Genomic DNA, 27215 nt, shown 5'->3' with positions numbered 1-27215 from the left:
GAAGAGGCTGCTATCTTCCTGGCTCCCTTTGAAGAGGGAGAGAGCTGGGCTGAGTGTTCACGCAAAGCACGCATGGCCCAATGACGTCGTCGAGCCGTGCACGAGAAGAACATAGAAGGGGGCACAGGATGCAGTGTGGGGCGCCAGAAACCCTAGCGCTGGGCCTGTTTATGGTCTATCCCACTACTGGTGGGAAACTGTGTTATTGCTAGTCTTCTCAGCTCTGCTTTATTATAATTACTGTGGTTGTAAAAGTCATCGTAATCATTTTGAAAAATTTGAATTTTACATAGACATACCACAAACTATGCCTCATACATCTGTATGGCCTTTGGGCTGTTTACAATTTGCTTTTACACTTTGCCAGCTGAGAATACGTCTCGTGCTTCGCATGAAGCAGGCTCTTGTCTACAAAATCTTGTGTCACAGTAAGTGTTAGCCTTCAAGAATCTAACCTATAAATTAAAAACTTCTTCTGCAATCTGATGTATCTTTATTAGATAGAAGAGGAAGCACTGTTAGGGAGCAGTGATAATTATTTATGTAGATCATCTATAGTCCGCCTTTCTCGCATCACTCACCGTGGATTACATATAGCAAGTCAGTACAACCAACAAAATGGGATATTCAGTAACTAATGCATTAAGATATTAGAAGAACGAGAACCACCAGAAAAAAACAGGACTACCGCATAAGTACTAACATGATACATTAAGTGGTACAGAAATTACATAAAAGAATCCAATTTACAATACACTGTATACAGCAATAAATGCCCCAAGTCTCAGTCCTTTATCCAAGTCCGTTTGTGAAACCCATTTTATACTGTGCAGCCTTTTTACCTGAGCATAAAAGCCCTCTTGAACATAGTCTGGGGACGTTCAGGAGAGTGGGAGCTTTTCTGACCTCTTCAAACAGGCTATTCCACAAGGTGGGGGTCATAATGGAGAAAGCACACATATGGGCAGTTGTTGATTTTACCCATTTGCAGGTTGATTCCTGCAGACAAACGTCAAGGATATGGATTGTTTGTATGCAAAAACTACCTAACAACAGTTCCCAGTTCTTTCACATCACGCACTTGTGCTTTTGTTGGAGTATATACATTACAGCTGTATTGGAACCCTGAAGCAGCGAGATTTTAAATTTTTAAGCCTTTCAAACAATGACCTGCCATTAGAAAGGCTGTGTTTTTACAAGTCAGAAGAACTGCAATAGAACACAATTTACCTGGTTCGTTCCTGTAGGCACATCTAAACAGATTTCTATAGAGACTACTTCATTAGATAATGGGATAATTTAAGAACAAGCTAGACCAGCAGAATTCAAAATAAAAACAAACTTCTACAGCTCCGCAGATGCATATTACACCAAATATAAGTACAGTCTGACAAGTATCCCCATGCATTTGTAAGCAAAATCACCATGTTGGTTTAAGCCTAGCTATCACTGTATTGCAGGATGCAAGAACAGTATTGGGTTTAAACAATTTTATTAATAACATATGGTTACAATGTTTAATTATATCCTTACTCTCTCTAACCCATATGATATTTTCAATCCCCCTTCCCTCCGTTACTAGACTCCCGCCGAGGTTATATACTTAAGCTCAATTATAAAGGTACCCTTAACTAATCAAAATTCAATGTCTTTCTTTTCTCACATTCATATTAAAAGACTGTCCAATGTCTTTTTACGTTCCACTCTTGCTCTATATACCCTCTACATTTCTTCCACTCCTTTTTAAACACGTCCAAGTCATAGTCTCTTAAAGTTCTTGTTAATTTGTCCCTCTCACTCCACGATAAAACTTTCAGGATGCAAGAATAGTATTGACACTGGGCTTTAAGACCGCACAAACACACATTTGGTGTGAAACTCCCGGATTGCAGCAAAGGTCTCAACAGCCCGAAATGTTTCTATTACTTTATGCCAATGTAAACAAGTGGACTCATTCTCTCTGCATTCCAATGTGTAATGAGGTTATCACCCAGATGGCTTGTCATAAATCAAACTATTCCTACAGCGGGTTTATTAGAAATGCCAATCAAGTCACCACATGAAACTGAACCAAATTAAAGGACATAACCGACAAGGTTAGCATTTTGTAGACCAGGAGTGTCAAAACTCATTTGTTATGAGGGCCGGATCTGATATAAATGAGACCTTGTCAGGACAGACCATCTGTGCCATAAAATGTAGTGGGAAGTAGCACATATATAAACTTTATAAAGGACACAAACACAATTAGATTTAAAAACAAACCAAAAACTTAAAGCATGCTTAAAACATTAGCACTCCTGCAATATTTTATTTAACAGTCCTCGATAGCTGACACCACTTGCTCTGAATTATTGCATCAAAAACTGCAAACACTATCTGTGCTGTAGCAACCTTGAGTATGCTGTTCAGGTGTGTATCTGTAAGTTGCAAACCTCCTTTTGACTTATTGACATTCATTACAGAAATCTCATGGTCAATGCTTTGAGCCTAAGACCCGGGGGGAAAGCCTGAAATGATTGGGCATTGTGAACTTTTGTACATAAGTTGCTTCTTGTGCTGGTCAAGAACAAGTGAAGGCACCATGATACAGGGCTATGTGTTTGTCTACAAACTATAGTCTTCCCCAGAGAAATAACTACAGCTCCTATGTGGCAGTGCAAGAACAGAGAGACAGCATGTACAGTAAATATCAGTAAACAGAGTAAGAGGTTCATAACTATGTAGTGTTATAAAATAGCTTTAAAAACCCACACACCACTAAACTAGCACAGAGCGATCCCTTAGGCTAATGTTGAGAAATAGAGAACCGCTATGAAACTTGATCCACATGCAGGTGCCTACTTTCATTTTTCTTTCAAGTCCATTCTATCTGGCTTATAATACACACCTAAATTCCAGACATGACATGTCATTTTCTGCAGTACAATGCCCACAATGTCATTTTTCTTCTTCACTTGCAGAATGGACATGTAATGGAGCCCAAAGTAGATAAAGCCAAGATTGCTATTGAAACCTGTACCAATGTAGTTTGCAGAGATACGATGCACTGGATTTTACCAGCGTGAATTTAAAACAAGTGGGTTTAAATAAGCAAGTTAAATCATGGTTTAAATCAACAAGAAGCTGCCAATTTAAAACCATTGTTTTAAATCAAGATTTTCCAGTCTAAAAGCACAACTAACTTTTTGCTATAACCATAAAAACACTTATTTAATAGTGAGCCATTATTCAACCTATAAGTTTCTTGAAACAATGCAGTAAGGTAAAACATTTAAGGTAATATTAATGCTCATGACCCCAAAGAGCGAATCTTATAACTTGACAACTTTTTGTAGATAAGCATTAGGACAGGGGTGTTAAACATACGGCCAGTAGGCCAGAACCAGTCCACCCATGGCTTTAATACGTCCTGGGGCTCTTTTCTCCTCTCTCCCCCACCTGTCCTCACCCTTTGAAGACTGAGGCTGCAAAAGTTCACAGCTTCTTCACCTTGTTTTTCCCTCCTGCTTTGGCAGGAAGTTCTTCTGGGCTTGCAAAGTTGCAAAGAAAATGAGCCAGAGACCTCAACAGAAAATCCTTTCTGCATTTTCCTTGCAACTTTGTGCTGCAATGTATTTCACCGGAGCAGAGCTCAAGTAATTTCACTTTTCAACACACCCTTAAACCTTCAGCTGTGATTTCCCCAGAGAGCACCTTCCTGGGGGCACTTGCTTTGGGGGGCTCTATCTCAACCCCCCTAAATCCAATCCTCACCAAACTTGGAGGGCAGGTAGAGGAGGGCCAGCTGGAGACTCACTGCAAGCCTGGTATCTCTAGACTGCAGGGAGGCTGTTCTATCGCATCACAAACCTCACAAAATGAAACCAGTTCAGTAAACAGGATGGCTCAAGGCTCGTGAGACCCCACAAACTGAGACAAACCTCCATTTCCCCATTTCATGCCCATCCCTAGTTGCGGATGCATAACAAAAAAGTTTCCCTTATTTCAAGATGGGTATCCATGTTTGTCTGTAGCGGCAGAAAAGAGCAAGCGTCCAGTAGCACCTAAAAGACTAACAGCATTTGTGGCAAGTTATGAGCTTTTGTGAGCAGTGACTCACGAAAGCTCACACCCTGCCGCAAATTTTGTTAAGGACTCTTGCTCTTTCCACTCTTTAAAGATATGCTAATAGATACTAGAGCAGTTTCAGTCTAGAAGAAGAAGAATAAGATATTGGAGTCTCAGAAGCGGCTCAGAAGAGTCTCAGAGCGGCTCACAATTTCCTTTCCCTTCCTCCCCCACAACAGACACCCTGTGAGGTAGAAGAAGATATTGGATTTATATCCCGCCCTCCAATCCAAAGAGTCTCAGAGGGCTCACAATCTCCTTTACCTTCCTCCCCCACAACAGACACCCTGTGAGGTAGATGAAGATATTGGATTTATATCCCGCCCTCCAATCCAAAGAGTCTCAGAGTGGCTCACAATCTCCTTTACCTTCCTCCCCCACAACAGACACCCTGTGAGGTAGATGAAGATAGTGGATTTATATCCCGCCCTCCACTCCAAAGAGTCCCAGAGCGGCTCACAATCTCCTTTACCTTCCCCCCCCCCACAACAGACACCCTGTGAGGTGGGTGGGGCTGGAGAGGGCTCTCACAGCAGCTGCCCTTTCAAGGACAACTTCTGCCAGAGCTATGGCTGACCCAAGGCCATTCCAGCAGGTGCAAGTGGAGGAGTGGGGAATCAAACCCGGTTCTCCCAGATAAGAGTCTGCACACTTAACCACTACACCAAACCGGCTCTCTACATTGGTAATAGTTATATTTACGTTGCTGCCGATATTCTGAAGTATAATGCATACCTATGAGATACATTATCACTGTAGGGAATATGCAAGGATGATCTAAGCTAAGTGATAGTTTTATGTATTATGTAAGCAAAAGGACACCCTCCTTTTTTACTTTTTACAAGGATGCAAGTCTGATGGGATATTCTTAAAAGCAAAAGTTGCCTAAATTATACTATTGTGTGTCAACTGCCACTGCATGAAACATTTCTGACAAAATAATTTCTGGTCCACAAAAAAAACCCATTACTGTGAATAAAGGCTGCTCAACTTGTGTTTTCAATAGTTTCTTCCATGGAACCAGTGTCTCAAAGTGCCAAATTTATACAGAAAATAAGCAGTCTCTGAATTCTCCTAATGAGGGAGCCTTCCAACTCTAACAACACCTCTGGAGTTGACCATCTTCAGAGGACAATTGCTCACAAAATGAGTTGAAACCTACGTGCTTGTCATGTTGTTAATGTAATGTTGTTAGTGTTAGCTTGTCTCATGTCAGAACTTGGTTATTTTTGCACTAACTGAAATCTTCAGCCTTTATCCACAGTGGGAGGGACGGTGGCTCAGTGGTAGAGCATCTGCTTGGGAAGCAGGTGGTTCCAGGTTCAATCCCCGGCATCTCCAAAAAAGGGTCCAGGCAAGTAGGTGTGAAAAACCTCAGCTTGAGACCCTGGAGAGCCGCTGCCAGTCTGAGTAGACAATACTGACTTTGATGGACCCAGGGTCTGATTCAGTATAAGGCAGCTTCATATGTTATACACTGTGATTCTATTTTATTTTTGTTATTTTGTTCCACAAAAATGTATGTCACAGTCATTTGTGCTCCAACAGACAAGTACAGCTGACTTCTGGAATTTCTATTTCTCAGGTTTCTCCCATAAAGCAAGAGATCACTGGAGCATCTTCGTAGCAATTTCTACAGTGGTATGAATCCAGCAGTCCATTTAGGGAAGGCACACAGAGTTTTCTCACATTCCTCTCTGTTCCTAGTGCCCCTTCGAGGGTTAATTCCTGGGACTGCAGAACCCATGTGGAAGAACGGCTGTGCAGGTCAGCAGGCTGAAGAGGTCCAAGATGATGACAATGACCCCCCCCCCTTCCGTGGCAGAGCTGTACTTGAAGAAGAGGAAGGAGAGACTATTTCAACATCTTGGCCTTTCTTACTGCAGAGCCCCAACCCATGTGGCAATTCCACTCAGGGCCATAGCCAGGATTTAAAGTTTGGGGGGGGGGGGTGGAGACAGGGACATGATTTTTGTTTGGGGGGCTGGGGGCCGCCAATAACCCCCCCGCACCCACACACACACACCAAAATAACCCCCTCCCTGCTGGCAAAACACAAAGAGCACCCCAGGGAGCATGACAGCTTTGGAGAGGGGCCCTCAGCCGGCTGCTGTCTTCAATCAGGACATAGCAGGTGCCGGCAGAACAGGCAAGAGCCTGCCGCAAACAGTCCCTGCAAGCTCACTAGACTAAAGGCTCACACCTCTGGATAGCCGTCCCTGCTACCTCCTCACAGAGAGCCATTTGTGGAGCGGCTTGGCTCACACATCGCTGTTGTGGGTTGGCGCCTGCTCCTCCTCCCCCTTCAGGGGGCAAGCTCCCATCATTCCTGTTACAGCTTTAGACTAGGGGCAGAAGAGAAGCTTCTTGACGGATCCACCCGCTGCTGGCCCTGCCTGCTGCAGCTGACGAGCCACCCACTCACTTGGGGTGGCTCGTCAGCTGATGGGACATGTGTGCTGATATCAGGGTCATCCCTTTCCCTGCTTCTATCCAGCCTCGGCCTGCCGTGTTGGGGGGCGGGGTGCTTCCTTCATGCACCAACTGGCCGAGGCTACAGCCGCTGGGCAGTGGGGAGAGAAGGATCTCACCAGCTGCCCTCTAATGGAGGGGCCCTACAGATGGAAGGGGGTTAAACAAAGGGGCCCAGACTGCTCCCCCGAGACTGGCATGTGGAATTCACTGCCACAGGAGGTGGTGGTGGCCACAAGCACAGCCACCTTCAAGAGGGGTTTAGATAAAAATATGAAGCAGAGGTCCATCAGTGGCTATTAGCCACAGTGTGTGTGTATATATAAAATTTTTTGCCACTGTGTGACACAGAGTGTTGGACTGGATGGGCCATTGGCCTGATCCAACATGGCTTCTCTTATGTTCTTATGTGACACAGAGTGTTGGACTGGATGGGCCACTGGCCTGATCCAACATGGCTTCTCTTATGTTCTTATGTGACACAGAGTGTTGGACTGGAGGGGCCACTGGCCTGATCCAACATGGCTTCTCTTATGTTCTTATGTGACACAGAGTGTTGGACTGGAGGGGCCATTGGCCTGATCCAACAGAGCTTCTCTTATGTTCTTATGTGACGCAGAGTGTTGGACTGGAGGGGCCACTGGCCTGATCCAACAGGGCTTCTCTTATGTTCTTATGTGACACAGAGTGTTGGACTGGATGGGCCATTGGCCTGATCCAACATGGCTTCTCTTATGTTCTTATGTGACACAGAGTGTTGGACTGGATGGGCCATTGGCCTGATCCAGCATGGCTTCTCTTATGTTCTTATGTGACACAGAGTGTTGGACTGGAGGGGCCATTGGCCTGATCCAGCATGGCTTCTTATGTTCTTATGTGACACAGAGTGTTGGACTGGATGGGCCACTGGCCTGATCCAACATGGCTTCTCTTATGTTCTTATGTGACACAGAGTGTTGGACTGGAGGGGCCACTGGCCTGATCCAACAGGGCTTCTCTTATGTTCTTATGTGACACAGAGTGTTGGACTGGAGGGGCCACTGGCCTGATCCAACATGGCTTCTCTTATGTTCTTATGTGACACAGAGTGTTGGACTGGATGGGCCACTGGCCTGATCCAACATGGCTTCTCTTATGTTCTTATGTGACACAGAGTGTTGGACTGGAGGGGCCACTGGCCTGATCCAACATGGCTTCTCTTATGTTCTTATGTGACACAGAGTGTTGGACTGGATGGGGCCACTGGCCTGATCCAACAGGGCTTCTCTTATGTTCTTATGTGACACAGAGTGTTGGACTGGAGGGGCCACTGGCCTGATCCAACATGGCTTCTCTTATGTTCTTATGAGATCCCTCATGGCTACAAGCCTGATTCCACTTTATTAATCCCACAACCATAGGAATTATTTTTCAGGGGCAGCAGGAGCAGAGAGGTATGCAGGAAAACTCCACATTTTGTACACAATGTTTTGAGCATGTAAAGCCCGATAAAAATGCCAGGTACTTGTTTAATACAAATGAAGAGCCGAAGTAACCATTCATTATGGGAAAATGTATAATTTCATACTGCTGAGTCAAATGGGTGGACAACAGCTACACCATCGCTGAACAAGTATGGTCAAGTGCTTTCCTCAGTGCCTCCTAAAAGGCTGCCGAGTGTAGAGATGCGACTATTTCAAGCATACTTTGATTAAAGGGATTCCGAACATCAAGGATGGTGCTTAAGTATATTATTTCTCATTATTTAATGGAAGGGACTGCTATAAGGGACCAGCCCTGACCTCTCTTAATAAGCAATGTATAAATGACAGTGACAGGCACCAACCTTCATTTCAGTGAAATTGCTGAGCAGTCGGGTTAGAACGGATAAAAGGAGGTACTTCTTCACCCAAAGGGTGATTAACATGTGGAATTCACGGCCACAGGAGGTGGTGGCGGCTACAGGCGTAGCCAGCTTCAAGAGGGGGTTAGATAAAAATATGGAGCAGAGGTCCATCAGTGGCCATTAGCCACAGTGAAGAAGAAGAAGAAGATATTGGATTTATATCCCGCCCTCCACTCCAAAGAGTCTCAGAGCGGCTCACAATCTCCTTTACCTTCCTCCCCCACAACAGTCACCCTGTGAGGTGGGTGGGGCTGGAGAGGGCTCTCACAGCAGCTGCCCTTTCAAGGACAACCTCTGCCAGAGCTATGGCTGACACAAGGCCATGCTAGTAGATGCAAGTGGAGGAGTGGGGAATCAAACCCGGTTCTCCTAGATAAGAGTCCGCACACTTAACCACTACACCAAACCAGCTCTCCTGTGTGTATATATATGTATGTGTATATATATATATATATATATAAATTTTTGGCCACTGTGTGATACAGAGTGTTGGACTGGATGGACCGTTGGCCTGATCCAACATGGCTTCTCTTATGTTCTTATGTGACACAGAGTGTTGGACTGGATGGGCCATTGGCCTGATCCAACATGGCTTCTCTTATGTTCTTATGTGACACAGAGTGTTGGACTGGATGGACCGTTGGCCTGATCCAACATGGCTTCTCTTACGTTCTTATGTGACACAGAGTGTTGGACTGGATGGACCGTTGGCCTGATCCAACATGGCTTCTCTTATGTTCTTATGTGACACAGAGTGTTGGACTGGAGGGGCCACTGGCCTGATCCAACACGACTTCTCTTATGTTCTTATGTGACACAGAGTGTTGGACTGGATGGACCGTTGGCCTGATCCAACATGGCTTCTCTTACGTTCTTACGTTCTAACCCTACCTCAAATTTGTTTTTAAAACCTGCTAATAGTTCCCTTTTTCAGATAAATTTTTCAGTAAATGAGGTACTTCAATGGATCACACAGCACCTGCAAAAGACACACCATTTATTTAGTCCTACCCTTTATAGGTGAAAATACTGGTTTATCTGCAGAGCTGCATTCCTCTGCACAATGTTTTAACCCTGCCCCCCCCCTCCAATCAACATCAGAGATTACTGGGAAGAGTATAGCGGGATGGGCTGCTTAAGCATTCCACTGTCTGCCATTGGTCTGCTCAAACACTGCTCTCGCCTAGTTGTGCTGTCCACTCATCCCCCCCCCACTTTCACCACCACGCGTGCTCTTCAATTCATAAGGGCCTCAGCGGCCGCTTTTCATAGGATGTAAGCGAGCCATGGCCTACATTTACATATGTGGCACGACTTGCCATTACTTCGTTCCTAATGGGCTAATATGAGCCCCGTGGCGCAGAGTGTTAAAGCTGCAGTACTGCAGTCCTAAGCTCTGCTCACGACCTGAGTTCGATTCCCGGTGGAAGCTGGGTTTTCAGGTAGCTGGCTGGAGGTTGACTCAGCCTTCCATCCTTCCGAGGTCAGTAAAATGAGTACCCAGCTTGCTGGGGAGTAAGTGTAGATGACTGGGGAAGGCAATGGCAAACCCGTAAAAAGTCTGCCATGAAAACGTTGTGAAAGCAACGTCACCCCAGAGTTGGAAACGACTGGTGCTTGCACAGGGGACCTTTCCTTTCCAATGGGCTGGAAGAGGGCCACATAGTCTATACGGTAAGCAACCCAACCGCTATCAGCAGCAACACAACATAGACAAGGGTCCAGAGAGACTCTGCTCTCTACCCTTCACCATACTAATTGGCCTTCTCTAAGCTGTGCAAGTTTAATAAAACATAACTCTTTTATAGTTCCATAAAATAAATGTCTCTTCAACTGATCATTAGATGTCGCTTCTCTCCTGGATGTTATACGTATCAGGGATAATTGTCTAAAATGCTCCAGCTTGGAAGTGGTTTGTGCTATCCTGAATAGAAAGGCATATTGCATGTATAAGATTCCCTAGTTCAAATCATCTCCCCATAACCACACTCCAATGTTACCTTCCTCAGCAGTGAAGCAAAAAAGCAGATTTGTAGATGTTATTCCAAAGACTGTTGATGAGCATCTATACCACAGCAGAACTAAAGTCAATATACCATCAGAGTTAGCAGCCTCTTCCTGTACCCCTATTAAAATGTCCAGTTACATATTTGCTGCCTCTTATCAAAACACTCCAAAACTAAATTTGAAAAACAGATTATATAAGTAGGGAACCTACACGGATTTGCAGAGGAGTATCTCATTTTCCTCTCCTCCAATATTTTCTCTTTCTCTTCCCTGAAAGCCTCCATACGTTCTCCCCTTTTCCTGCTCCCTTCTCTTTCTCCCACATACACATAAATAGCCACAAGAAGTATCTTTATCTGCCCCCATCTTCATTTTCCCCTCCTTCTCTCCCCCTTGTTGCTTCTACCCAGGAAAACTATGGCCCAGTTACGTACTATATACGGTATGTGGAATAGGAAATGTTGCTAAGATCAGAGTGTGCAGCTTTTGAGAAACAGATTTCAAAATAAGATTCAATATTACCTGGGCATACTTGGCCTATGATCCAGAGGACAAACACAGGTTCACTTTACAGCTACAGAAAAGCAAGGCTGCAACCTACATACAATGGCCAGAATACCTTTTACTAAACTCAACAGGATTTACTACTTCTTAGCAAGACTGCTTCAGATTGTGCTGAAAGGTGTGTCATCACACAGGGCTTTTTCCTAGCAGACAACAGAAAATCCATGTCATATACAAAACCAGTTCTGCTGGATCACAAGAATCACCCAACTTTCAAAGTACCAGTTTGAGCTGAAACTCCTGTATTAACCACAAAAGGGATATTCTGAAATACTGAAATTAGACTGCACACAAATATCACCATTAGCAGCTGATTAAATTTTAAACTGCACTTTAATCAAATACAAAGTTTTAAATATTTTTTTAAACTTATTTCAGTTCTAATTACCCACTAATAACTTACACATATCTATGACTTCCAAGTTTAGCTGGCCTGGATCTCGAGTAGAATTTCCATGGGTGGAGGTGGGGCGGTTTCAAGGATTCTCTCTTCCCATGGGAAGTCTATGCTTCCCCCACTCCCCCCAAGCTATTCCAAAAACAGCATTTCATGGGGTAGGCATTTTGCACTGCAGAGCAGGAGGAAGGGACATTGATGACCCCCTCCCCCAAGCCTAGGGGATATACAAGTACAATACTAAGCATTGAATCACTTCATATGCAGATCATCTTCTAAAAGCTGGATCTAGTGAAAAGCAATACTACCATTTAAATCCAAATGAAGAACATGGAGCCAAATAGGTGGGATTTGCAGAAGGTTATTTTTTTTTCCAGATTCAAACTTCATATTGTTTCTAAGAACGAAGAACAATCTCATTTCCCTAGACAAGGAACTTTACCACACACATGACGCCGATATATATTTATATCTCTAAGGCATACTTTTTAAAAAGCACAAGCAGGGAATTATCCTGCTTTCTATCTTTGCAAATCAACCAAGCAGGAAATAAATGGGCTTCGAGCTGTGAATAGCCAGGGGCTGGCCAATGGTGAAAAGTCACCATTACTACTGTTTGTCATCTGTATTCTGCTTGGCTAATACATCCAATACTCAAAATCATCTCTACTTTGGATTAAGACACCAGGTTCATTACAACATTAATCTGATGGATCATTCCTACAGTTTAGGCATGTTTAAGGGCTAGAAATCAAGGCTGCCAACAGGACAGGACATGATTTTTTTTAAAAAAAACTAACTAAGCAGAAGTATGTTTATGTTTAATTCAATTTATACCCCGTCCTCCCCGCCATGGTGGGCTCAGTAGTCAACTGTAGGAAACCTTTGATTAGATAGGTTAAGAAAAGTATGGACGCATTACTTTTCATTTATACAGAATGCTTTATCCCCACACACACCTAGTTGGTCGTTAACACTCCCATTTTATATTTGAAGAAATGAGAGCAAAGCAAGTCCATGTCATGAGTAACTGACTGAGCCTGGGCCTCAAAATACTAGGATCAAGGTCGATAGTTTGTTCAAAGAACTATACCAACACATAAGTGACAAGAGTTCAACACGAGAAGAAATCATGTAGGTATTTGTTATTTTTATTCGTTCCAGAAACAAGACTAGTCTGCTTCTATTTAAGACATTAAGCAGAAGAATCGTAATAAAGTTGATAGCGATTATCAAAGATTTCAGGTTTTCACGGCTGGTAACATCATTAGGGTTTGCAGAATCTTTCGGGCTCAAGTACTGTGTTCTACTGGAGAAAGTTTTCCTTCCAGACGTTTCGTTCTCAGCTGCGGAGAACATCCTCAGTGGCGTTGCAGCCGGAGCAGGCGCTCTGACCTTCTTGGCTGCTGTGCCAATCTTTCTTGATCCCGAAAGATTCTACAAACCCTATTGATAGTGATTACTACACATGCTTTGGGGAACTGCACCACCTACTAAAACCTCTCCTGCATAAAACACTTTTAGACAATTTCTTTGCCAGAGGACAATTTTAACACGTAACAATATTCACAGCTGAGATATACAAGGCAAAGTGTGTGTGAAATAATTCTACATGACACATTTAAACAAAGAGAACTATCACACATTAACTTCTGCTGAAGAAATAAATGGAAATCTTAACAGAGCCTCAACATCTATGAACAGCTAAAGGGAACACTCGCACGATCATTTCTATTTAAAGAATGAACAAACAATAACATAATCCAGCATGGGCTAAAAATCTTCAATCCATGTTATATATTTTGCAAATGTTTCATGCTAACTAATCCAGGATTAGAGATACAGATTAGCATTACATTCTCATACTCACGTAAAAGAAGACACAGAGCTCTTATATGGCCAGGTATCAAGGCAACATGGCACATGGAAGAGCAGCAGATACATAACTACTTTCCACTACTTTTGATGAAGTACCAATAGCAGCAGGCATTTCCAGTCGAAGAACCCCAATGCAACTTTGAAACAATTTATCCAAGATGGTATTTCTGGCCATTTTTTCTTTTAGATGCCGACAAAATAATTTTCGTTTCTCATTCTTTTGTTGAAGCTTTTGTTTTGTTAAGTGGGCTTTGCTGCTGCTTCCCATGGTTGTTTTAATAGTTAACACTCATACTTGGCTTTATGTTTTTGTAGTTTAAAGGTTTAATTGAATTATGAACTTTATTCTGGGCTAAGAGAGCCAGTTTGGTGTAGTGGTTAAGTGCGTGGATTTGGGAGAAACGGGTTTGATTCTCCACTCCTCCACTTGCACCTGCTAGCATGGCCTTGGGTCAGCCATAGCTCTGGCAGAGGTTGTCCCTGAAAGGGCAGCTGCTGTGAGAGCCCTCTCCAGCCCCACCCACCTCACAGGGTGTCTGTTGTGGGGGAGGAAGGGAAAGGAGATTGTGAGCCACTCTGAGACTCTTCGGAGTGGAGGGCGGGATAAAAATCCAATATCTTCATCTACCTCACAGGGTGACTGTTGTGGGGGGGGGGAACTGGGTTTGATTCCCCACTCCTCCACTTGCACCTGCTAACATGGCCTTGGGTCAGCCATAGCTCTGGCAGAGGTTGTCCTTGAAAGGGCAGCTGCTGGGAGAGCCCTCTCCAGCCCCACCCACCTCACAGGGTGTCTGTTGTGGGGGAGGAAGGTAAAGGAGACTGTGAGCCGCTCTGAGACTCTTCGGAGTGGAGGGCGGGATATAAATCCAATATCTTCATCTACCTCACAGGGTGTCTGTTGTGGGGGAGGAAGGGAAAGGAGATTGTGAGCCACCCTGAGACTCTTCGGAGTGGAGGGCAGGATATAAATCCAGTATCTTCATCTACCTCACAGGGTGTCTGTTGTGGAGGAGGAAGGGAAAGGAGATTGTGAGCCGCTCTGAGACTCTGTCCTTGAAAGGGCAGCTGCTGTGAGAGCCCTCTCAGCCCCACCCACCTCACAGGGTGTCTGTTGTGGGGGAGGAAGGTAAAGGAGATTGTGAGCCGCTCTGAGACTCTTCGGAGTGGAGGGCGGGATATAAATCCAATATCTTCATCTACCTTACAGGGTGTCTGTTGTGGGGGGGAAGGTAAAGGAGATTGTGAGCCGCTCTGAGACTCTTCGGAGTGGAGGGCGGGATATAAATCCAATATCTTCATCTACCTCACAGGGTGTCTGTTGTGGGGGAGGAAGGTAAAGGAGATTGTGAGCCGCTCTGAGACTCTTCGGAGTGGAGGGCGGGATATAAATCCAATATCTTCATCTACCTCACAGGGTGTCTGTTGTGGGGGAGGAAGGGAAAGGAGATTGTGAGCCGCTCTGAGACTCTTCGGAGTGGAGGGCGGGATATAAATCCAATATCTTCTTCTAATGCAGTCAATGGAAAAAGTAGGGTATAAATATGGGCATCAGATTACAGCTTTCTAGAACTGCACACTAATCCTAAATATGTTTGTTCAAGTCAACCCAATTATTCTTAATTATGTATGCTCAGGGGATCCAGTGAATAACCTGTGAACATAGGACACTGCAGCAAAGCTGAAGTGAAGCAGGTGCAGCCCTGAATGGCAAGCTTCTACAGGAGACCACTGGATGCTGTAGGAGGAGCAGTAAACAAATACAAAGGATACAACTACAATACACTTTTTTAAAAAGTGTGTTCTCTGAACCGCAGGCTAAGGGGTTACTAAAACTTTACTGCTCTCTATAATTGAAAGACTGAGCTCTGCATTATCTAAAGCCTACATGTTTGGTGCCAGTTGGTGCCAGTTCTAAAGCCTACATGTTTGGTGCCAGTTGGAGAGCCAGTTTGGTGTAGTGGTTAAGTTCACGGACTCTTATCTGGGAGAACCGGGTTTGATTCCCCACTCCTCCACTTGCACCTGCTGGAATGGCCTGGGGTCAGCCATAGCTCTGGCAGAGGTTGTCCTTGAAAGGGCAGCTGCTGGGAGAGCCCTCTCCAGCCCCACCCACCTCCCAGGGTGTCTGTTGTGGGGGAGGAAGGGAAAGGAGATTGTGAGCCGCTCTGAGACTCTTCGGAGTGGAGGGCGGGATATAAATCCAATATCTTCATCTACCTCACAGGGTGTCTGTTGTGGGGGAGGAAGGGAAAGGAGATTGTGAGCCGCTCTGAGACTCTTCGGAGTGGAGGGCGGGATATAAATCCAATCTCTTCATCTACCTCACAGGGTGTCTGTTGTGGGGGAGGAAGGGAAAGGAGATTGTGAGCCGCTCTGAGACTCTTCGGAGTGGAGGGCGGGATATAAATCCAATCTCTTCATCTACCTCACAGGGTGTCTGTTGTGGGGGAGGAAGGGAAAGGAGATTGTGAGCTGCTCTGAGACTCTTCGGAGTGGAGGGCGGGATATAAATCCAATCTCTTCATCTACCTCACAGGGTGTCTGTTGTGGGGGAGGAAGGGAAGGAGATTGTGAGCCGCTCTGAGACTCTTCGGAGTGGAGGGCGGGATATAAATCCAATCTCTTCATCTACCTCACAGGGTGTCTGTTGTGGGGGAGGAAGGGAAAGGAGATTGTGAGCCGCTCTGAGACTCTTCGGAGTGGAGTGCGGGATATAAATCCAATCTCTTCATCTACCTCACAGGGTGTCTGTTGTGGGGGAGGAAGGGAAAGGAGATTGTGAGCCGCTCTGAGACTCTTCGGAGTGGAGGGCGGGATATAAATCCAATCTCTTCATCTACCTCACAGGGTGTCTGTTGTGGGGGAGGAAGGGAAAGGAGATTGTGAGCTGCTCTGAGACTCTTCGGAGTGGAGGGCGGGATATAAATCCAATATCTTCATCTACCTCACAGGGTGTCTGTTGTGGGGGAGGAAGGTAAAGGAGATTGTGAGCCACTCTGAGACTCTTCGGAGTGGAGGGTGCGATATAAATCCAATATCTTCATCTACCTCACAGGGTGTCTGCTGTGGGGGAGGGAGATAAAGGAGATTGTGAGCCGCTCTGAGACTCTGAGATTCGGAGTGGAGGGCGGGATATAAATCCAATATCTTCTTCTTCTTCTTGTAAGTAAAGCATCCAGGCAACTGAACAGAGTTTTAGCCCATTGGCACCTTTAAACCAGCAGTTTTAATCTGGGTATAAACTTTTGTGTGTGCACACACTTCTTAAAATGAAAGTTTATCACCCAGAATAAAACTTCATTGGTTTTAAAGGTGCCACTGGATTCAAACTTTGACACTTTCTACCCCATCCAGATTATGCAAAAATCCTAACGTTTGAAACAGCCTACAACCAATGAAATGCCTTATTATACTACTGTATGTAATGAGAGGCCAGAAGAGAGAGAGAGACCCCAGACCCATGCTTCCTCAAAGATAAATACTTACAACATTTTCATTTCAATACAGCAGAAGGTAGAGAGCAGGGCAAAGGGAATGAAGGTAATTTGTCTACAATACACCATTGTTTCACTGGAATGAAAACCTGCTGAAAGGCCATTAATAACACAACCTCAAAGCGATTCAACAATCAAATGAAATATTTGAAAGGATTTCAAGTTTCTGCCACAACAACCCATCTTTAATGAAATCTGATAACTTTTCCTAGCCTCCAACACAGTTACTATTTCATCTTTGACAACTAGAAATATATTATTCAACTGTTGCTTGTCATAAATTTCTTCTCCTTTTGGCCAATACTCCTTACACTTAAACCAAGCTGCTGAACTCTGGCTTAGAATTAAGACACAAGGAAACAGAGTGCAGAAGGCAATCTCAGCAACAAGGCTTTAGTTGGAGAATGAAATAGTTGGTTGAACTGTTCATTATTCCCACATGCCTATTACTGGGTAATGGAGCAAGGCCAGTCAACATCCCAAAAGCAAGCACTTTTATTTGCTGGCAAACTGCATCAATTTATATTGCTCACACTCAGATGAAGTTTCAGTTCGCATCAAATGTATCAACATCAGAATTTGTTAGAACTGTTAGATTCAAGCATAATTTCACTGACGGCTACTTTTGGTTCAGCTCATGAGGGAATTTCAGCAACCCAAATAAAAGTTGTCCGACATTATCTGGGGCAGCTCTTCAACTAAAGAACAGACCATCATACTTAATCAGGGCAACACCCTAAGCAACTTCCCACCCCCAATCATGTCAAAATTTAAACCTTGCCAGAGATCAGAGATCCCACCATCTTATCAAAGATCCCACCATCTTATCAGAGATTCCACCATCTTTGAGTGTAACCACAGGGCCAATTTTGACCTATAAAGGCATGGGGGGGGGGGGGGATTGCCACTAAATCCCAGCCTAGAATACTCCTAATGTTATGCCACTATACTTTAGTCCTGCCACATCCTGACATCCAAGAAAAAAGAAAAGCAAATTATCACAATACATCACAAAATAAATAGGGTACCAAAATAAATAACCTACTTAAATGTTAGCCGCCCTGAGTCCACTTGCGAAGAGGGTGGGATACAAATTAAAGTTAATAATAATAATGAGCCACCTGAACTTAACAGTAGCAATGGGGTTCTTCCTCTTTGGCGGTGGGGGGTTTCACCTCACCATTTCATACTTTAGAACACCTCCACAGAGAGAGAGAGAGAGAGAGAGAGAGAGAGAGAGAGACTAGTTGCAACAAGAAGCAAACCCTTCAGAAAGCCTTCCCTGCAGTCTGCATCACGGCAGTTCTTCCCTCACCATCAAAGGCTGCACAAACACAAACATTTTTTCACTCCCTTTCTTCACTGTGAAAGTTAACCACCTCCTCCCAGGCTATCAAGCCCCAAACCCTCAGCGGATCCAGCCTAATAAAAGGTCAAACTTTGCAGACAGCCCACCTCCACCTATACTCCTGGTGGTGGTGGAATGTGTCATTAAGTCACAGCTGACTTATGGCAACCCTTCCTGGGGTTTTCAAGGGAGCAGAAATTCAGAGATGATTTGGCAGGACCCTGGCATTCCTGGAGGTCTGGCCAGAGCTGACCAAGTCTGGGCTATCCAGGTCAGGGCTCCTGATAGAACCTAAAAATCTGGTGCAGCATCAAGCCTCGCAGCTCTGAGCCCTAAACATCGTTCACCTCCACAAGAGACGCAACCCAAAACTTGAAGCCATGTCACGCCTTATTAGGACCAAGCCACGACCGAAACAGCGTCAAAAAAATATCACAGCACACAACCTTTTGTTGAGTTCCCCCGTGGACCAAGCGAGCTACCTACAAAAAGGCCAACGCCATGCTGAGAATGATTAGGAAAGGAATTGAAAACAAATCAGCCAGTATCATAATGCCCCTGTATAAATCAATGGTGCGGTCTCATTTGGAATACTGTGTGCAGTTCTGGTCGCCGCACCTCAAAAAGGATATTATAGCATTGGGAAAAGTGCAGAAAAGGGGAACTAGAATGATTAAAGGTTTGGAACACTTTCCCTATGAAGAAAGGTTAAAACGCTTGGGGCTCTTTCGCTTGGAGAAAGTTGACTGCGGGGTGACATGATAGAGGTTTACAAGATTATGCATGGGATGGAGAAGGAAGAGCAAGAAGTCATAAGATGAACATATGAAGCTGCCTTATACTGAATCAGACCTTTTGGGCAGTCAAAGTCAGTATTGTCTTCTCCGACTGGCCGCGGCTCTCCAGGGTCTCCAGCTGAGGCTTTTCACACCTATTTGTCTGGACCCTTTTTTGGAGATGCCAGGGATTGAACCTGGGACCTTCCGCTTCCCAAGCAGATGCTCTACCACTGAGCCACCGTCCCTCCCTTTTCTCCCAATACAAGAAGTAGTGGGCATTCGATGAAATCGCTGAGCAGCCGGGTTAGAACGGATAAAAGGAGGTCCTTCTTCGCCCAAAGGGTGATTAACATGTGGAATTCACTGCCACAGGAGGTGGCGGCGGCTACAGGCATAGCCAGCTTCAAGAGGGGGGTTAGGTAAAAATATGGAGCAGAGGTCCATCAGTGGCTATTAGCCACAGTGTGTATATGTGTGTGTGTGTATATATAAAAATTTTGACCACTGAGTGTTGGACTGGATGGGCCATTGGCCTGATCCAACATGGCTTCTCTTATGTTCTTAAACTTTGCCTGCAACTTTCACTAACACCCGCTAGCTAGCAAACTCCCATCTCCCGCCGTGCTGCGTTTCCTTAAACATTTTGCACATGGAGAAAGTCTCTTGCCTGGAGGGGCCCCACAGCCTTCCCAAGGGCGCCTTCCGACGCGCCTCTTCCCCCCCTTCGCCCGCCCCTCGTTCCTAGAACCCAGAACAAAGCCCGGCGCAGAACGATCTCACCGGAGCGGCCAAGCCCTGCCCTGCCTCACCTCGCCTCCCACCTCGGCAGAGCGCAGCGCCAGCCTCGCCACCGAAGCGCAGCCTTCCCACGGCACGCCAAACCCGAGCCGAGCTGCCTGCCTCCCCCACCCCGGGAGGCCAAGCCCCCTTACCTGCTCGCCTCCCCTGCTGCTGCTGCTGCGCCCTGGCCGCCCTTCTTTGCAGCCCCGAGCAGGCCTCACGCTCACCCAGGCTGCCTACCTTCACCGTGCAACGTCCCCCGGCGCACCCCTCCTGCCGCCGCCGCTGCTCCTCCTTGAGCCGCGCTTGGCTCTCCTTCCTGGATACCTCCGGGAGGGGGCGTGACCCCCCGGATATGCAAATCGCAAGGAGGCGTGGCCGCCACGGCGCCTTCCCTTCAATCACGCCGCCGAACACACTCGCAAAGCTCTGCTTCATGAATAATTCAGGGCGGCGCGCTCCGAGCCAATGGAGAATCTGCGAACTTGGCCCGACGTTCTCTCCCTCCCCCGGCCTCTTTCATTTCGTCCGGCCAATAGAAAGGGTGTGGGGGGGGGAGCATAGAGATCAAAGTATGCTAATTACTAGGTGGTGACGTTTGCCTTCGCTTTTGAAGGGAGGCTTGGCGACGCCCTGAGTCCGGATTCTAAGGGTAACCTATCTTTTTTTTCCGGTAGTGGAGAGGTGTGGCAGGGAGGAGTGCAAAGGACTCTCAAGTCGATTCTGAAGGGTTCGTTGCTTTATTCGTGCCAAGAGCTGTTCTTGAGCTTGCAGGACGACAGGTAGAACAAAAGTGACACCCCCTAAAAGTTGCATTTAAAAAAATCAAATCAAGAACATAAGAGAAGCCATGTTGGATCAGGCCAATGGCTCATCCAGTCCAACACTGTATCACACAGTGGCCAAAAATTTATATATACACACACACACACACACACTGTGGCTAATAGCCACTGATGGACCTGTGCTGCATTTAAAAAAAATCAAATTAAGAACATAAGAGAAGCCATGCTGGATCAGGCCAATGGCCCATCCAGTCCAACAATGTATCACACAGTTGCCAAAAATTTTATTATATATATAATTTTATATATTATATAATTATATATATAATTTTATATACGCACACACACTGTGCGTATATAAAATTTTGTTAATAGCCACTGATGGACTGGTGCTGCATATTTTTATCTAACCCCCTCTTGAAGCTGGCTATGCCTGTAGCCGCCACCACCTCCTGTGGCAGTGAATTCTGCATGTTAATCACCCTTTGGGTGAAGAAGTACCTCCTTTTATCCGTTCTAACTCAACTGCTCAGCAATTTCATCGAATGCCCACGAGTTCTTGTATTGTGAGAAAGGGAGAAAAGGACTTCTTTCTCTACCTTCTCCATCCCATGCAGTCCAACACTCTGTATCACACAGTTGCCAAAAATTTTATTATATATATATATATAATTTTATACACACACACACACACTGTGGCTAATAGCCACTGATGGACCTGTGCTGCATATTTTTATCTAACCCCCTCTTGAAGCTGGCTATGCCTGTAGCCGCCACCACTTCCTGTGGCAGTGAATTCCGCATGTTAATCACCCTTTGGGTGAAGAAGTACCTCCTTTTATCCGTTCTAACCGACTGCTCAGCAATTTCGTCGAATGCCCACGAGTTCTTGTATTGTGAGAAAGGGAGAAAAGGACTTCTTTCTCTACCTTCTCCATCCCATGCATAATCTTGTAAACCTCTATCATGTCACCCCACAAATTACATTTTCTCCATCCTGAATTTACCTGTAGATATTGAAAAACTAATCTGGAATATAAGAGATATAATTAACACTGATTTAAAAAACAAAACAAAACCCTGGTGCTCAGTACACAGTACTCACGCATGATAAGAACTGGGGCTTGGTTACATGGCCTTGGGCACATCATTGTTTTACCTGCAATGCTTTCCTATATCTGTATAATAGAAATTATAATTAGGTACTATTGACCTGAGGGTTTGGTGATATTCAGCATAGGAGAGATAATCAAAGAACTTTTATCAGTTCTGTTATCTCATTCACAGGATATACAGAGAAAGCACCAAGCAGATCTAACCAGAAACTAAAAAAGCAATAAAAGCAGTAGAATGCATACTTCAATCAAGGAAATTCTGTGTACCAACAAAGACAAAACTCCCTTTGAGAAAACGTACATAGAATTGCATAACATGCCAAAATAGTAAATTACACTGAAATAACTTACACTGAACTCAGTGGAATTTTTCTGAGTAAGATGCTTAAAGATCAGGTCACAAATTTCAGAAACCAAAACCCCAACTCAAATTGTTGCAGTTGCATTATTTTGGAATTGCAATGTTTATTGGTTGTGAGCTTTTAAAAATGAATATTCCCATGTGGTGTTCCAAGACTACTGCCGCAAACAGGTTGCTTTTGTTGATTGTTCTGAACTGCACAAAGCCAATTGGCTTGTGATTAAGTAATGATGTCATGAGTCAGAGACTGGGAGCAGAGACCTGGGCAAAGCAGGGAAAGAAAAATGAGCCAACAGATTTAATTTCAGCTGAATGACAGAGGCTGATTCCGCATTAGCCTTTGCTCCGGCTCCGTGTTTCCCCGGGGGCAGATGTTGGTTTCCACATATCTTGACCTGGGGTGGCAGTTTGACCCACCTCCGAAGCAGTGTCGCCCTGAATTTAGGAGATCAGCAAAATGTGAGAAGTTTATTTTTGATGCGGTTCCGGGGCTCGAAATTTATGTGCGGAACTCACGCCAATGTGCTGTCAAACTTCTCGCATCAGTAGAACACACCCACATAACTCCACCCCCATGATTTTGCCCAGTTATTTCGTCATACTTCCTTAATTTTACTCCCTTTGAAAATTATCCAATATTTACCTGAAATAGAGTAATTTTTTTAAAACAACTCACGTTTCACGTTACAACGCGAAAAATATATAACGATGTAACGCAATTTTCTTTTACTGAATACATCCCTTGCTTCCACCTGCCCCCATTCTTTATGGTATTCCACGTGATTTTGATAATGTGTCATTGCATTGTGATTACTTTCTTCCCCCCTCCAATAAAAATCACTCCTATTATTTTTTTTTTCAAATAAGATCGTTACAACGCAACTAAATAAGTAGTGATGTTACACGAACTACTTTAAAGATGCGCGATTGCCACCTTTATCGATCCCACCCCCCTCAAACGGCCTCAAACGGGAACAGGAATTTGATTATGTTTATAGGTTTATATTTTTGATAGGCTGGGGAAACTTTCTCCCTTAACCCCTCTGCATAAATCTTCCCCTCCCCCACCTTCATCCATCTGTTTGTAATTTGTTATAGCTTTTAATGGAAAACTGTGTGCTTAACATTCAGCGTGTGTGGATAAAAATGGTGGATCGCCGACTCAGATTTCCCGGGGCTTAGAGTTAGGGTTAGGGTTGGGGTTTCAAAAGGAAAACGTGTGACTTTGCCAGTATTATGCCTCTGGCATTACGTTGTAATGCAAACAAAGACGATCGCATTGTAACGCGAATACGCATGCATGTTAAAAAAAAGGGGGAAACGTATGAGGGAGTGGGAAATTGCTAGGATTGTGGGGGAAACTCCGGGAGCAGCAGTAATGCGGAATCAGAACACATGGAACAGATTGGGAATTGAATCCAGGAGAAATCCTCTAGTGCGGAATCGGGAAATCACACCCACATGGAACAACCTCGGAGTGAAAGGGAAGCAAACGCCAAATGCGGAATCAGCCAGAGATTATGAATTTAACTCCAGGGGATTTTCTGCCGCATTTAGCTTCTCCCCCCCTCTCCCAGTAGACAGCTCTGGTACTGTGAGATCTGATTAGTTAGAAGACTGAAACTAGGCCCAGGAAATGACCTGTCCCACTTTTAAAATATTATTATTTTGGTATCGTAGCAAAATTGAGTCCTCTTTAACACATTATTAAACAACACATAACTGGAAGCTCCAGGATTGCTATATTATTTTCTTTTTCTGCTTTCATCAGAACTTGGAACATATGCTTGAAATGTGAATGCAGATACACTGAAGGATGATAGCTATTCATTGTTGCATCACATCAAGTTATTAGTAACTCTTGCTTGACCAACTCTAAAGAAATGGCAGACTTCAGCTGTACTTTTTAATTGGAATGCTTGCTTCCAATATAGCTAGGAAGCTGAACCACGATTAGCCTAATGTGGGCTGGCGAATCAAAACCAGCCTAGGAATAAGCCAGGCTCAAAGGTGTTTCAAGCCAGTGTGCTTGAAAGGGGAGGGACGTTGGCTCAGTGGTAGAGCATCTGCTTGGGAAGCAGAAGGTCCCAAGTTCAATCCCTGGCATCTCCAAAAAAGGGTCCAGGCAAATAGGCGTGAAAAACCTCAGCTTGAGACCTGGAGAGCTGCTGCCAGTCTGAGTAGACAATACTGACTTTGATGGACCCAGGGTCTGGTTCAGTAGAAGGCAGCTTCATATGCAGGAGGGACGGTGGCTCAGTGGTAGAGCATCTGCTTGGTAAGCAGAAGGTCCCTGGTTCAATCCCCGGCATCTCCAAAAAAGGGTCCAGGCAAATAGGTGTGAAAAACCTCAGCTTGAGACCCTGGAGAGCTGCTGCCAGTCTGATAAGACAATACTGACTTTGATGGACCAAGGGTCTGATTCAGTATAAGGCAGCTGCATATGTTCATATGCTGCAAGGGCCACTTAGATCTAGCCAGCAGCACTCACAATATGCCAGTTCATCCATTACAGCCTCCTGCACTGCTGCCAATACGCTCTACTGCCAGGTCTCACCAGAGTGGTCCCTGCAGCATTGGCAGAGTTAAAGGGGCTTGTGTCTACTTGCTCCTGGCTGCTAACAACTTAGCAGAGGCTCCCCGTGAAAGTTATACGGCTAAACAGTGAATGAAGAGTAGCCTAGTGACAGAACCGTAGGGCTGATTCACCCTTTGTTTTGGTTCTGAACATGCAGACTGATGAAAAGTTCTGGAGACCGCAGAAGTTTGCTACTATCTTATGGTATTTAGGCTGGTCCTAATATAAGGTATTCAGTGAATTTTGGTTTTGGAATTTTTCTGTTGACCCAACACAATTACCTTCAATCCTAGCCCAAGGAAACAACAAATTGTCAACTGCTAATGGAAACTTACTATGGCTGCAATTCCTTGGGAAGGATCAAGTCTCACTTACTTCAGAGATTTCTCTGTTTATTTATTTCCTTTAAATTATGTTCTGCCCTCCCCATGGTTGGCTTCTCCTGGGTTTTTGTTTGTTTGTTTCTGTCATTGCTTCTGGCAGAACCCCGCCCCCCCCTCCCTTTTTGTTGCTTGCCTGTCCACGAAGCAGGCTCAGAGTGGCTTACAGGTCATGTAACTGTGATAGGAACATAGATAAAGCTTGAAAATCCAACCAGTTACAATTTAAAATCCATACTTAGAACCAGAATAAAGTTGCCTCAGTAATAACATACAGGTAAAAACCTGGGCCGTATCTTAGAATGTTGGGTTCTTAGCTACTGGGCTGAGCTGACAGGAGGGGAGGCCAAAGGATAGAAGTTTGGGTGCCCCACCACTCCAACTGAAAGTTGGCAAACCAGCTCTGTCTTACGTGTGTGAAAGTCCCATTGTCCAACAAGACGGCTTTGGGGTGAAGATCAAGCACAAAACACACAAGACTGGGAAGTGAATCCTCGCTGCCCCACGTAATGAGCCTCCACAGGCCCTTTTAAGCTAACCCTCACTTGAAGGACCCAGTCTCCAGCCTCACTGGGTGTTAGTCAAAGCTGTAGACAAGCGCACCTTTAAGACCAACTAAGTTTGAATCAAGAAGTCAGCCCCGCAAGGTAGAGCACCAAAACAATTACATGGAAACAGTAGCCAAAATAGACCAAGGTTCTGGATTTAGATTGAAGCCCTCAAACCAAACAACATCACAGGAGTCTAATCAATAAGGTTTATTAAAATGTATGTGCAAAAGTATACAAATATAGCAGTACAACACGGGGTGGGGGGAAATAATAAAACTAATTATCCTAAAATACTTATTCAGGCTTTAATGCTCTGACCCAGATGTTACCTGGGCAGTGGGAAGGTCAGAACTTCAGGTCCAAAAGCCAAGGCAGGTCTGGAGGATCAAGAAGAAGGGGGGGATCAAGCTAGAATGAATGGTTTTGTTTTATGCCAGACTGCCCGCAGCTGGCCTGATCCTGTTTGGCCAATCCAGTGTATTGCTATGACACATGACCACATACTTATGCAGCTAGTACGTAGCTACAATCAGGCAACTTACCCTTGTGCTAACAAAATGGAATGTGAGTGCAAACCTCCCTCAGTGGCTCTGGCCTTGGAGCTCCCAGGCCCATGATCTCACTCCCACCTGTGACTGACTCCATCCGATTCCTTATCTCTTGCTACTGTAAGTCACTGGGACATTAATTTCCTTCAGTAACTTGACTAAGCCCAGAAGCCTGGACCAATCTTTGACAGCCAAGAAAACATCTAGATAAAGCCAGTTTCTTGACATGGTTTAGGATTTATAAGCTATAATAATGCTTTCATACACCACACTGACAAACCAGGCTACGGGGGATCAGAGCATCACCTAGCCCGTTCTTCCACAGAAGAAGAAGATGATATTGGATTTATATCCCGCCCTCCACTCCGAAGAGTCTCAGAGCGGCTCACAATCTCCTTTATCTCCCTCCCCCACAACAGACACCCTGTGAGGTAGATGAAGATACTGGATTTATATCCCGCCCTCCACTCTGAAGAGTCTCAGAGCGGCTCACAATCTCCTTTCCCTTCCTCCCCCTCAACAGACACCCTGTGAGGTAGATGAAGATATTGGATTTATATCCCGCCCTCCACTCCGAAGAGTCTCAGAGCGGCTCACCATCTACTTTCCCTTCCTCCCCCACAACAGACACCCTGTGAGGTAGATGAAGATATTGGATTTATATCCCACCCTCCACTCCGAAGAGTCTCAGAGCGGCTCACAATCTCCTTTCCCTTCCTCCCCCACAACAGACACCCTGTGAGGTAGATGAAGATATTGGATTTATATCCCGCCCTCCACTCCGAAGAGTCTCAGAGCGGCTCACAATCTCCTTTCCCTTCCTCCCCCACAACAGACACCCTGTGAGGTGGGTGGGGCTGGAGAGGGCTCTCACAGCAGCTGCCCTTTCAAGGACAACCTCTGCCAGAGCTATGGCTGACCCAAGGCCATGCCAGCAGCTGCAAGTGGAGGAGTGGGGGATCAAACCCTGTGAGGTGGGTGGGGCTGGAGAGGGCTCTCACAGCAGCTGCCCATTCAAGGACAACCTCTGCCAGAGCTATGGCTGACCCAAGGCCATGCTAGCAGGTGCAAGTGGAGGAGTGGGGAATCAAACCCGGTTCTCCCAGATAAGAGTCCGCACACTTAACCACTACACCAAACTGGCTCTCTACACCAAACTGGCTCTCAGCAAGATGGAATG

General features: G+C 45.1%; 1 protein-coding gene across 1 annotated transcript in view; it reads right to left on the bottom strand.

The window, feature by feature from the left end:
- The window catches only part of LLGL2 (LLGL scribble cell polarity complex component 2), a 110473-nt gene extending 93590 nt beyond the window's left edge, over window positions 1-16883 (bottom strand). Inside the window, exon 1 of the mRNA XM_060252902.1 lies at window positions 16806-16883. The gene's annotated coding sequence lies outside the window, so the exon portion shown is untranslated. The remainder of the gene's footprint in view (window positions 1-16805) is intronic.
- Between the last annotated feature and the right edge of the window lie 10332 nt (window positions 16884-27215).

Source organism: Heteronotia binoei, chromosome 13 (genome assembly GCF_032191835.1).
Source record: "Heteronotia binoei isolate CCM8104 ecotype False Entrance Well chromosome 13, APGP_CSIRO_Hbin_v1, whole genome shotgun sequence".
NCBI lineage: Eukaryota > Metazoa > Chordata > Lepidosauria > Squamata > Gekkonidae > Heteronotia > Heteronotia binoei.
Note: the sequence above shows the minus strand (reverse complement) of the source record. Positions and strands in the feature narration are given on the sequence as shown.